Source organism: Arachis stenosperma, chromosome 3 (assembly GCF_014773155.1).
Source record: "Arachis stenosperma cultivar V10309 chromosome 3, arast.V10309.gnm1.PFL2, whole genome shotgun sequence".
Taxonomy (NCBI): domain Eukaryota; kingdom Viridiplantae; phylum Streptophyta; class Magnoliopsida; order Fabales; family Fabaceae; genus Arachis; species Arachis stenosperma.
In genome coordinates, this window is record NC_080379.1 from 167,573,456 (window position 1) to 167,584,354 (window position 10,899).

Below are 10,899 nucleotides of genomic sequence, written 5' to 3' on the forward strand. Positions count from 1 at the left end.
TATTATTTTATTTCGGTACCATTTTCTCTTGCAAAGACATAATTTATCAAGATCTCATCATTTTCACAATTTTTAGAATTTTCAAGTACCTGAACGTCTTCTAGCATCAAAATTATATCATATTTTTGGATAATTACAAATGTCTTTACTATGTCTTTATCTTTTTCAACAGAAATAGTATTTACCTCTTTCTTTTCGAGGATTTTTGTCTTTGGAATCAACAAGCCTACCACGTTTCTGACGTGAATTTGTTTTGGTGGCCATTTGTCCGACTGGGACATCAATTCGGATTAGAGCATTTTTAGCTAGTATATAGGATTCAGTAATCCTTTTTGTATCAGAAATTACATCAGGTAATTCATTTGCTATTCTTTGCAAATGTATAATCTTTTGAACTTTTAGTTCACATTGCCCTGATCGAAGATCTAAATGCATCAAGGATGATGCATTCCAATCAAGTTCTTTCTCAAGAAGCTTATTCTCTGCCCCCTAATGTTAGAAATTTTGATTCATCAAAATAAAATCTGCAAATCGAGTTTTAAACACATCTCCTGTTTGTATCTCAAGATATCTCACTATAGAGGGAGAATCATATCCCACATAAATTTTTTATTTTTTTGAGTCCCATTTTGGTGCGAGAAGGTAGGACAATTGAAACATATATCGCACACCCAAATATCTTCAAATGAAAAACATTCAGCTGCTGGCCAAAAGCTAATTACAAAGGAGAGAATTTATATTAACTTGTTGGCCTCAAATGAATAAGTGCTGTAGCATGTAAAATTGTATGCCCCAAACAAAGGTTGGGAGCTTTGTTCTCATAAGTAAGGGTCTAGCAATTAATTATAGGTGTTTAATAAGTGATTTTGTTAACCTATTTTGCGTATGAACATGAGTTATTAGATCTTTAACACTTATTCCGTTAGCCATAAAATAAGCATCAAAAGCTTGGAAAGTGAATTCACCAGCATTATCAAGACGAATTGCTTTGATTGGGTCTTCTGAAAACTGTGCTTTTAATCGAATAATTTGAGCAAGTAGTCTCGCAAATGCCAGGTTGCGAGAAGACAATAAGCACACATATGACCATCTCGAAGATGCGTCTATTAGTGAATGAATGAATCTACATATGTCGCCTTAAATCCTTTCTAAAAATTCAGAAGATTCAAATTCAATCTTTACTTGTGACGACCTTAAAATTAACTTTCCTTGAGAACATGCAGCACAACAAAATTCATTAGATTTAAGAATTTTCTGATTCTTTAGTGAATTTTCATGAAAATTTTCAATAATTCTCCGCATCATGGTTGTTCCATGATGCCCCAATTGATTATGCCTAATTATGAATTTATTTGGGCTAGTAAATTTCTGAATTATAATGACATGTGATTCAATTACACTAATTTTAGTATAATATAACCCAGAAGAAATTGATGGCAATTTTTTTAATATAACATTTTTATTTGAATCATGAGTTGTGATATATAAGTACTCATAATTTTCCTCATTCATTATTTCAATATGATATCCATTTCGGCGAATATCTTTAAAATTCAACAAGTTTCTTAGAGACTTGGTAGACAATGGTGCATTATTTATTATGAATTTTGTTTCTCTGGGAAACAAAATTATAACTTTTCCAAAGACTTCTATCATATTGCTTGAGCCAATAATAGTTTTAACATATTCTTCTTTTGGTACAAGATGAGTAAAATATATATTACTTTTGAGAATGGTATGCGAACTTGCACTATCCGCAAGACAAACATTTTCATTATATATCCTTGTCATTTTCTTCAAAGACAAATAATAATAATACAAATTGTATTTCTGATTGGAATTATTTTTCTAAAAAATATTGTACATAAAAATAGTGTCATATACTAAAATATTGTTATTATTACTACTATAATTATTAATTTAGAATTTGACATATTTAATGATTTTGAAATTCATAAACATAAATATTTTATTAAACATTATTTATGTACAAGATACTTGAAATTCAAATATATTAGGAATAAAACTTAACAATTTTTTTTACATTATTTATTTACATGAGTATTTTAACAAATTCACATATTAAATTTTTTATCATTTGATCAAATGGCTAATATTTTTTTTAGGATCCTCAAAGAAATCATATACTTCATAATGAGTAGTGTAATTTTCAGCAACATCTTTTGAAGCAAAATTCATCTTCTTTTCTTTGTCATCCTTTTTCAAGGATGATTGATAAAGATCAACTAGGTGCCTCAGGATACAGGATACGACAGGTACGCGACCAATGGTCCTTTCCATCACAATGGAAATATTTATCATCTGTTGATTTATTTTACCCATTATTTCTTTCTTTATCCCATTTCTGGTGATATCCTTTCTTGTGAACATAATTTTTCTTCATTCTATAGTTTTTCTTATTACCAAAACTTTGCCATTTATTTTTTTTGGATTATGATTTGTTACATTTGCTTTAGGAAATGGAGCAATGCCAATTGGGTGCGCTTCATGATTTTTTAAAAGTAATTTATTGTTACATTCAACAACAAGAAAGTAAGAAATTAGCTCAAAATATTTTGAAGAAGTATCATTGTCTTTTGATGATTATACCTTTTTTCAAGATTCTTCCACATATCTGCAAGATATTTTAGTGTGAGATATTTATTTTTCAATCATTCGTCAAGATTACGACGAAGGAAGATCATGACTTTGGCTTTATCCTTTTGGGATGCATTATTTTCAACCTTAATGGTATCTCCAAGATTCAATAAATCAAGATGAATTTTGACATCTAATATCCATGATAAGTAATTGTTTCCAGATATACTAAGACCATTCAAATCAAAATGAAAGAGTTTTGATATAATGAATATTTATTATCTGAATCTTCCTAAATTTTAATTAGGTCTCGTGTTGATAATGTGTTGTAAAATAAATAAATATAGAAGAAGAAATAAATATAAAATAAAAAAATATAAATAAAAAATTTTAGTATTAATATTCACCGCAATTAATATTTTAATATAATTAAGATGATTCATATATATATATTGTAGCATAGAAAAAAAAATATTTTATCTATTGTAGTGTGTATTGTCAGAGACTTAGCAAACCTTTTATTTATATACATACAATAGAATTATATTTTTTAATTTTTTTAATACACTTTATCTTTGAAAACATGAGTCGTCCACAATAAATGAACATTCATATATCTATTCTTATCCCAACATATGTATATATTTGTGTTGAGTTGTTATCTCTCTCTTTCTAAACTCTATTAAAATAAAAGAACATATTTTTTTTTGTGTTAGATAATAATAATAACGCTGAATCGGTAAATTCTAGCATATATATGTTAGTAAGACTTGCTTTAATTTAATGATTATGTGAATTGATTTCGAAATTAAAACTTAGAAAATACATGGTGTAACTTAATTGTTCCAGCGATGCGTGCACTGATGCTACTCAAGTTAAATAGGAATTTGTTTCTATATATGTTATATATACGAGAATATTTTTTGTTTAAAAACAAATCATACGAGAAGAGCACAAATTCTTTTTTTTTTCTTCATGTCATCAACAGAGTTAGGAGTTAGGACGCGCCTTGAACTCACCAAAGAAGAGATGATGTTCGTTTTTTCTTCTCTATTCCCTCCCCACCACAAAAAAAAAATCAGCATATTATTATTATTATTATTATTATTATTATTATTATTATTATTATTATTATTATTATGTTTGATTGCTAAATAAAAATATGAGTGCGTGGTTAGATATAGAATAATTATTCATGATTCTATTCTATCTAATAATTTAAATTTTAAGCCAATAAATTATAACTCAAATACCATAATCTTCTCATATTCATTTAAAAGTTACAAATTCGAATCTCATTCTTAACTTAAAAAAAAAAACTAAATTTTAAAAATAAATGATTCACCTTATGAGATTAGAATTTTTAAATAAAAAAATATAGAATTAAATTTTTCATGTAAAATGGAATATAATGTATATATATAAACGGCATGTACGAAGAGTGATGAACGGTTTCTTTAACTATTGACAGCGGTCACTAGTAAGATGATGGTAGGCAGTTTCTTTCCGTAATAGTGAAAGATCGGTGCACTCCAACAATCACGTGCCTCTTGAGCCGTTGGAGGAGTGACGATGAAAGGTGCACGTGATCCAAAAAGATTGCCATTTTTGGGTGAGATGAGAGAAGAAAGATTTAAGTGAGAGTATGTGAATGTGAGTGCGTCAATGTTAAGCGGCAAAGTGAGTAATTAATGGAGTGGGGTCTCTGCCTTTCTTGTTGTTATATTTTTATTGACTATTAAGTAACGAGCAATTAAGCATTGATTTTGGGACTGCGAGGGAAGTAAAGGAACAAGGGAGTGAGTGTTGAGTAGGAGAGGCGTGTTGGGCTAAGCGCTGGAGGGAAAGGCGCGTCCGACTGACCAAAGGAGAGGTGGAGGAGTGTCGGGCTGAGCAACGGAGGAAAGGATCGAGACAAACGACGGTGTAAGTAGAGAAACGAAAGAGAATTGAGATAAAATGAAGACATGATGTAACAGTATATTAAGAGAAAATTATGTTGCATGCCTTTAGTAATTTAAATTTAAAAATTAATTATTTTAATAAATTGATAATTTAATTTTAATAATTAATTTAATTTATTTTACTGTTATTCATATTATTTAACATTTTTATTGTTTACTTATATATTTTTTTAATAATTATTAAGAATGTAATGTAGTGAATGTACATCAAATAAATAATTAAAAATTGAATTTTTTTTATTCAATTTAAAAATGCATAATTTTTACATTATTATCTACTATTAGTATATTGGCATTTGAAAAAGATATTGTGAGTTAACACTCTTCAACTAATATTATTGTCGATATCCATTACTTAGAATTGAATATTAAAAAAATATTTGAAATTAGAAATAATAAAAATAATTAAAATTTAAATAAAAATATATTTAAAAATAAAATAAAATAAATTTAAAATTTGAAATATTAACAACAACAATAATAATCGGCTAATGGTGGTAGTGATTAGAGCTGGCAATATATATCATATCCGTGAGTACCTAATCTGAACCAACTCATTTGGATAAGATTGTCTATTCGATCCACTGCAAGTAAAATAGAGTACAGTGCAAATTTGCCTGCGGGTAGGATAGGGTACGGGTTTAGGGTATACCTTACCCTACCTTACTCGCACCCCTAATATATTATATAATATATAGGTTAAGTACTTTTTTCGTTTCTAAGGTCTAGGATGAAAATCAAATTCGTCCCCAACCTTTTTTGGTTATTAAAATCATCATCAATGTTACTAAACATTATAAAATGTCCTTTTCTATCTTAATTTTAATTTTTTGACCAAATTACTCTTAACAATAATAAAAAAATATAAAAAAACAAAATTAAACCCTCTCCCTTCTGGGTATCTCCTCACTTTCTTCCCTCTCCATCCCCTTTCACCTACCACTCTCTCTTCGGACTCCCCCTCCTCCCTTCCCAAAATTCTTCTTCTCTCCTTTCCGCCACCTTACCACCTCCGTCCTCTGCCTCCTTCTTCAACTTCCCTATCTCTCTCTATCACCAACTTCAATCCTTATTCCATTAGTGTCAGCCTTGCCTTCCTCATCTTCCACGACGACCACTCTCTCGGTGATCCCGACTCATCCTTAGACCTCAACGACAACTATGTTGGCATCAATCTCAACGGCGTCGTTTCAGCTGAAGCCACCGATTTAGGTCTCCTACTCCAGTGTCAAGTCCAAAGATCTCATTTTGAAGTTGAATCTTGAGTTGGGTTTTCTACTCTACCATTTTTGTTGTCCTCAACAAACCAACTCAGCCATACTCTTCACTGCCTCGAATTTTCTGTTCCTATTTTTTTTCTTGTTGTCTATTCTTGTTCAATGTTCTTATTTTGTTCTTTCAATTTTTTATTTTTATTTTTGAAGAACATATACTTCAGTGTTTTTATTATTTTTTGTTTTGAGATATTTAAATTAGAATAGAATTTTGAACCTGTGGCTGCACACGTCTTCCTTCTCTACTTCTTTGCTTTCAATTGATAGTCTATATTATTTCTAATAACACATGTATATCTGAATTACAATTTAAATGATAAATTTTTAAATACTGTACTATGATATAATATTGCAGATAATTTAATAGAAATGGAATAAAAAATATAACTTCTGAGTTGTTGTCATTGAATTATTGTTGCCAAGTTTTTTCTTCTATTTTCACTTTAAAATTGAGTTGTTGTTACTATTATTGGTGTTGTTTGGATGAAGGAGTGGTGTTGTGATGGGTTTAGATTGATGGATAGATGAAGAATGATGTGGTGGACTGGTGGTGGTAGTCGTGATGACTGATGATGAAGGGGGTGTTAGGGGTGAGAATGCAGAGGAATTTTTTATTTTTGTTTAAGGGCAAAATTGTCCAAAAAATATTATTTATGGATAAAAAGACGATTTTATAACGTTGTGTAACGTTGAGGATGATTTTAATAAAGAAGAAAAGTCGGGGACGATTTTGATTTTGACCTTATACCTTAGGGATAGAATAAAATACTTAACCCTAATATATATATAAAAGTTATGTATGTAGTAAAGAAATTGAGTGTTGAACTCACAATCTTCCTCTTATAAAAGTTTGAAATAATCACTAATCTAGTTGATGATCATATTATTTGTAATTTTATGTTGGATTTCTTTAAGATTTTATTGTTTTTTATTTTAATTTAAACTTAGTTTTTTATTTTCTATTTTATTAATATGTATGAAATTTGGAATGGTTGAATTTTATGTTTGCTTGAAAATTTTTTATTTTTCTATGAGTAGGATAGGAGATGTATGTAGAACTTTAGAGTGCAAGTAGGGTCAAAATTAAGAGATTCTCAACTCGTAAATAGAGTAGGGTAAAATTTTAAAAAAGTTTTCAACTCGCAAATAAACTTAAAGTAGAATTTAAATTCTACTCTATCCTATTCATTATCAATTCTAGTAGTGACTGAGAGCTAGTAGTGAATGGATGGAATTACAATATTGGAAACCTGACAAGAAGGATAAGAAATAATAAGAAATAAAAGAATAATTAAAAAATGCTTTTTGTTTTCCATCCACATAGAAGCTAAGGTCGTCGACGGAGATTTTATTTTGCTTTGGTCAATTACAGTACCCTAAAATGAATGACAAGAAAAATTTGGGATTTGCAATTTTGCATACTAATTAATTTAATAAAACAAAAAACTGAAAATATCTCCATAACGTGAGCCGTGAGTAATAACGCACATATATATCATATTCCCTTAAGTATTTATACATTTTCAATTACTACTAATTCCACCAACTTTCTGCAAGTCTAAATATTATATATATCTTGCTTTGAAATATTTTTCCAAGATATGACGATCGAGTTTATTATTTGAAACCAACATACTTAGTGTTTACTCAGATGTATACATAATAGTCTTCGCTATTACATAAACAATTTGATCGTAAAAAGTGTAGACATGGGTTGATTTGCTTCATCACAATTTTCTTACACTATCATACAAAATCTTAATTGCGGTCAACTTGACATTTCAAAATAAAACATATATTAGATAGTCAACTTGTCAAAAGGAACTTTTACATTGTGTGTGATAGATATCTAACATAAAATGAGAGGGTACTTTCGGCATCTGGGAGACTGGGAGTTTAGTTTGAATGAGTCATGGGTAATGTTTCACTTTCACGGGCGTGGATTCAACCTAAAAAGTCAAAACTTATTTTTGTTTTGGGTTTTTGAAAATTTTTTAGTTTAATTAATATATGTTCTTAGAGTACACATTAATATAGAAGTTTTTATTGAACTTTTTTATTTTAACAAATATAAAATAAATACATTAAAATTAAAATTTTGAATATTTTCCATAAAAAAATTATTGGTAACTTAATCATATGCCTCTAGGATAAACTAAGAACATATATTAAGTAAATTCAAATTTTATAAATATCTTAATCTTTTTTATTAGGATTGATTCTTAATGATTTATTTTGCCGTGTCATATAATTATTTAAACTATTAAAAAATATTAGATTGATAGATAAACACACATAATACACATAAATAGTTATACATCAAATATTTTTTTTTTCTTACACAAACTAACTCTTTTAGAGTTCGAAGCGTGAATTGTGCGTTTTTTTTTTTTACTTTTTGTATGTCTATAATAAATTATTTCTTTTAGAGACAATAAAAGTTAAATGCTAGATTTTAATCATAGAAACTCAATCGCATATTATAAAATTTTGACTTAAAATCAATCATTAGTTTAAAATATATGTTAAAATATAAATATATATTAAAATAAATAAAATCACATATAAATTTATATAAAAATAAAATAATAACTGATTTTGGTGACTAATTTTAATTTATGAATAATATTTTTATATAAAATTACTTATCCTACACTTTAAATGAATAAATAGAAGCACATTAATAATAATAATTTAATATCAAACACACTGGTGGCCCATCCAAGTGATATAATTAAGTATATAATTAAGGCTCTATTTAATTAACATCTTTTCATAGTCAACCAGCATAAAAGTTTTTTTTATTATTGTTTTTTCAATCCGTAAGATAAATTTGTTGTGATACTGAATTCTATTTAAGAGTTTGTGGTTGGCCAATAAATTACTATATATACAATTAATATAAAATAAAATTTAAATTTCTAATACTTATTTAAACAGACAAATAAATTAATTACTAAATCAACCTAATTTGATTAACCAGCATAAAAGTTAGAAACATTAAGTAGGAGTGTAGAAAAGACTTGAAGAAAAAGTCATAAATTATTATGAGACGTTAATTAATTTGTTGGTTTTGATGAGGTTCAGTCAAAACTCTAGATCGATGCAAAAAAAAATCTAAAGGCAAACAAATATGTCATTAAGACTCACTTTCTACTAAACCATCTTTTATTTATTTTCTTATTTACGGATGTTGCTAACAAATGACCATTGTTAGTTATTTCAATCACAAAATTTTAGTTATTTTGTAAAGATTCAGCTATTTTTTATCCCAAGAGAATATTTTAATAACATAATAATAAAAACTTAAGTTTTTATATATTTAATATATTAAAAATATAAAAATTTTATATTTTTATTATTTTTTAGTAAAATAGTTCCTTTTATAGTACTTTTAAAAGGATTTCAGTAATTTTGTGTCAAAAAATTTTCTTAAATAAAAAAATAATTTCAAAAAATAAATCAAAAGAAAATTTTATTCCAAAATCTAATTTTTTTTAAGCATGAAAATCAAGTGGGTTGCACCTTGGCTAAAATCGAGTGGCCCCAACCAATTATGATTTTTTGTTTTTTATATTTAATAATTTTTACGGACATAGCCAAATCACTACCACCAATATAGTTAATGAGCTTAGATTCATCGACAATTATAACGAATTTCTTGCAAGCACCTTCAACCATCTCCTCCCTCAAGAGGGAGCCACCACGTTTGTTGACGAGGTTAAGATAAGAATCAACCTCATCGGTGTCGTCAACGACGAGATTAACGACAGGTTGAGAGTCCATATCCAACAAAGGGATCCAAGAGATAGGACTTGCTCGTGCGCCGACGATATCTTTGAGCTTGCCCTGCCGGCGTGTTTGGCAGTGGAGCTAGTTCCGAAGCCGAAAATCATACTAGATTCGACGTACTTGATGGTTTTGTAGGCAGCGATTTTCTTCAAATCTTCTTGGGTGAAAATGAAGAGAGAGAGAGAGAGAGAGTAGAAGAAGGCTAACTTCATAAAAGTGAGAGAGAAGAATGATTTTGAATTGGAGTTGGGAGAGCTACAGTGTGGTTAGGAATGATTAGAGTTGAAAATTTACAAAGCAAGAGAGAGGGGAAGCTTTGGCAGGGAGAGAGAGAGGGGGAAGATGATGGTTAGTAATGGTAGAGAAAAAGATAATTTAAAATTTTTGGATAGTTTTTTAGGATTTAGATAGTTTTGTCATATGAGCTGATCTTTTGTGAGCATAACTTCAATTTCATTGTTTTCTGAGTAGATTTGTCAGCGTTTAAAACTTTTGTGGGTAGAAATAATAGTTTATTCTATATATTTATTATATTTAAAATTATTTATTTATTTTTGTAAATAATGCAAGTTTAGTAAAGCTAATTATAGAAAAGAAAAGGAAAAGAAAACTAAATAATGAAAGGAGAAAAATACTCTTACATAATAGCCATCAAACTTTGATGGTGGAGAGAGAAAAAGAATAGTAACCTCATATTACAGGTGATTTACATAACAAATATTCACTTATAAATTGAAAATTTTCTCATTTAGTTTTCAATTCAATTTCATCAAACAAGGGAGAAATCATCTAGAGAGAAAAACATAGATTTCTTTGAGTAGTTTTCTTCTATATATAGAGAGAAGTGTGTTCTTCTTTTGTTAAGAGAGTATTATTACAATTTTCTTGTGATAGAGAGAAGTTATAATCTAAAAAAAAATATTTTATACAAATTTTTAATTTTTTTATCTCTATATTTTGTTGTGTCATTTGTCTGGTACCTAATAGTGGTATTAGAGCCTAAGATTGTTGATTAATATTTTTTTCTTCTACCGCCAGTTACCATCCAAAAAAAGGCAACAAAGTATGAAATTCCAAAATTCAGTAGGAATAATTTTTTCTTATGAAAATTGAAAATAAAAATAATTATGAAGAAAGATAATTGCGTGGCAGCAATTGAAAGTAGACCCATTGTAATTACAGATGAAAAATAGAAGGAGATGGATGACAATGCCGTTGCAAACTTACACTTGGCACTTGGTAATTCAGTTTTGTCAAAGTGTAGCAGAGAA